The sequence below is a fragment of the Balaenoptera acutorostrata genome, chromosome 1, assembly GCF_949987535.1.
Source record: "Balaenoptera acutorostrata chromosome 1, mBalAcu1.1, whole genome shotgun sequence".
Taxonomy (NCBI): domain Eukaryota; kingdom Metazoa; phylum Chordata; class Mammalia; order Artiodactyla; family Balaenopteridae; genus Balaenoptera; species Balaenoptera acutorostrata.
In genome coordinates this window covers 145977563-145981193 of record NC_080064.1, presented here as the reverse complement: position 1 = coordinate 145981193, position 3631 = coordinate 145977563, and positions in this window count along the sequence as shown.

Below are 3631 nucleotides of genomic sequence, written 5' to 3'. Positions count from 1 at the left end.
TTTCCTTTCATCACTTTATATGACTCTCTGCACTTCCTGGAGTTGAGTGAATGTTTCCTTTCTCATGTTAAGGAATTTTTCAGCTATTATCTCTTCAAATATTTTGTCAGGTCCTTTCTCTCTCTCTTCTCCTTCTGGGACCCCTATAATGCAAATGCTGGTGTGTTTAATGTTGTCCCAGAGGTCCCTTAGACTGTTGTCACTTCTTTTCATTCTTTTTTCTTTATTCTGTTCCACGGCAGTGATTTCCACTGCTGTGTCTTCCAGCACACTTACTCGTTCTTCTGCCTCATTTATTCTGCTATTGTTTCCTTCTAGTGTATTTTTTCATTTCAGTTATTGTATTATTCATCTCTATTCTTTAAGTCTTCTATGTCTTTGTTAAACATTTCTTGTATCTTCTTGGTCTGTGCCTCCATTCTTTTTCTGAGATCTTGGACCACCTTTACTGTCATTACTCTGTATTCTTTTTCAGGTAGATTGACTATCTCTAATTCACTTAGTTGTTCTTCTGGGTTTTTATCTTGTTCCTCTGTCTAAAACATATTTCTCTGCGGTCTCATTTTGTCTAGCTTACTGTGTTTGTGGTCTCCTTTCCACAGGCTGCAGGACTGTAGTTCCTCTTGCTTCTGGTGTCTGTCCCCTGGTGGGTGAGGTTGGTCCAGTGGCTTGTGCAGGCTTCCTGGTGGGAGGGACTGGGCTCTCCACTGGTTGGTGGAGCTGGGTCTTGTCCCTCTGGTGGGCAGGGCCGTGTCAAGGGGTGTGTGTAGAGGTGGCTGTGAGCTCAGTACAATTTCAGGCAGCCTGTCTGCTGATAGGTGGAGCTGTGTTCCACCCCCGCTGGTTGTTTGGCCTAGGCGTTCCACCACTGGAGCCTGCAGGTTGTTGGGTGGGGCCATGTCTCAGTACCAAAATGGCGACCTCCAGGAGAGCTCAGCCGATCAATATTCCCTGGAGCCTCCACCACCAGTGTCCTTGCCCCCACAGTGAGCCACATCCAACCCCCACCTCCCCAGTAGACCCTCCAAGATCCTCACGTAGGTCTAGCCCTGGCTCCTATGGAGTCACCAGTTTATGCTGGGTCCTAGTGCACGTGAAATCTTGTGTACACCCTCAAGAGTGGAATCTCTGTTTCCTCCAGTCCTGTGGAGCTCCTGCACTCAAGTCCTGCCGGGCTTTGAAGCCAAATGCTCTGGGGGCTCCACCTCCTAATGCCAGCCCCCCAGGCTGGGGAGCCTGATGAGGGGCTCAGAACTTACTGCTGCGGGAGTACCTCTGCCATATAATGATTTTCCAGTTTTGTGGGTTGCCCACCTGGTGACTATGAGATTTGATTATATTGCAAAAGCTCCTCCTACCATCTCATTGTAGCTTCTTCTTTGTCTTTGGATGTACCTTTTTTGGTAGGTTCCAGTCTTTTGCTGATGGTTGTTGAGCAGTTAGTTTTGGTTTTAGTGTTTTCATGAGAAGAGGTGAGCTCAAGTCCTTCTACTCCACCATCATGTCCGGAATCAAGGGGTGCTTTTAGTTTGGATGCTTGCTGCTTCTTTCCTAAGCATGTGCTGGCCGTTATCCCCTGAATATGGGATGTTTAGGTGCGGTGGCCTGTGTGCATTCCCTGTACGGCGGGGGCAGCAATTCATGCCCACCTGCGGGACTCCCAGCAGTGGCAGTGGGCTGTGAGTGCCCAGAACAGCGGGGGCAAGTGCTTGCAGTCTGCTCGTGGGTCCCCTAACTGCCGCAGCGGCCCACGCACCCCTGGAACAGCAGGGGCAGCAACTGGCGCCTGCTCCTGGGTGGCCTAGTGTCAGCAGCTGCCCGTGCACTCCTGGGACAGCAGGGTCAGTGCTTCGCACCCACTGCTGTGTCTCCCAGTAGTGGCGACGTCCCGGGGCAGGAGGGAAAGTGAATGGCGCCTGCTTGCAGGTTTCCCAATGGTGGAGGTGGCTGGCACACTCCCGGGACAGCTGGGGCAGCACTTGGTGCCTGCTCACCGGTTCTTTAGCTGTGGCGATGGCCCATGCCCATCTCTGGAGCCCACAATGGCGGCAGTGGCTCGTGCCTGCACCTGGAGCTCGTGTAGGTGGCGTCCTGTTGCCTGAGAGCCCACACGCACGGAAAGAAGCTCCTATGGCAGTCCCATACCTCTCGTGTGCCCCCCAACAATGGTGCCTTGCCTCTCTGTCAGGCCCAGACCTCTTCCAAATGCATCCTCAGCTGCCACACTCCAGCCTCTTCAGGCTGTCTTCCTGCAGCCAACCCTTGGTCCTCTCCCTGGGTCTGACCTCCAAAGCCAGAGCTTCAGCATCCAGCCCCTGTCCGTACCAGCAGATGAGCATCTCAGGCTGGGGAACGTAGGGTGGTGGTACCAACCATCTGTGCACGTCTCTGTCCGTTTTGCCTTCTGCAAACTGGTTGCTGCACTCTCCTCCGAGTCTCCGAAGCACCCCCTCTGTCCAGGCTGATCTCCCCACTGGTGAGGGGCCTTCCCAGGGTGGGGAAATGTTTCCTTCTTCACAGCTCCCTCCCTGGGGCACAAGTCCCATCGTGATTCCTTTCTCTCTTTTTGTTTTTCTTTTTTCTTTCATCCCACCTGTTTACGTGGAGGTTTTCTTGCCCTTTCGGAAGTCTGAGTTCTGCCAGCATTCAGTAGATGTTCTGTGTGAATCGTTCCACTTGTAGATGTGTTTTTGATGTATTTGTGGCAGAAGGTAAGCTCCACGTCCTACTCCTCTGCCATCTTGATTCCTCCCTGATTATTTTTTTATTGTTTTTTCTAATCTCTATTTATTTCCTCTCTGATCTTTCTTATCTCCTTCCTTCTGTTGACTTTAGGTTTTGTTTGTTCTTTTTCTAATTCTTTTAGGTGGTGGGTTAGGTTGTTTATTTGAGACTTTTCTTGTTTCTTAAAGAAGGCCTGTATCACTATGAACTTCCCTCTAAGAGCTTCTTTTGCTACATCCTATGTTATTTGTATGGTTGTGTTTTCATTGTCATTTACCTCAAAGTATTTATTTTATTTTTTATTTTTGGCTGTGTCAGGTCTTAGTTGAGGCACGTGGGATCTTCATTTCAGCAAACGGGCTTTTCTCTAGTTGTGGCACGCGGTCTTCTCTCTAGTTGTGGCATGTGGGTTTTCTTTCTGTAGTTATGACACTCAGGCTCCAGAGTGTGCGGCCTCTCTAGTTGAGGCCCGTGGGCTCAGTAGTTGTGGCACCCAGCTTAGTTTGCCCCACAGCATTTGGGATCTTAGTTCCCTGACCAGGAGTTGAACCCACATCCCCTGCATTGGAAGGCAGATTCTTTACCACTGGACCACTGGGGAAATGCATCAATTTATTTTTTAATTTTTTTTTTTTATTTCATCATTGTCGCATTGGTTTTGTAGTAGCATGTGGTTTAGTCTCCATGTAATTGTTTTTTCTCATTTCTTTTCTTGTGATTGTTTTCTAGTTTCATGCTGTTGTGGTCAGTAAAGATACTTGAAATAATTTTTATACTCTTAAATTTCCTGAGGCTTGTTTTGTGGCCTAGTATGTGGTCAGTCTTAGAGAATGTTCCATGTGCACTTGAAAAGAATGTGTATTCTGCTTTTTTGGGGTGTAATGTCCTGAAAATATCAATTAAGTCT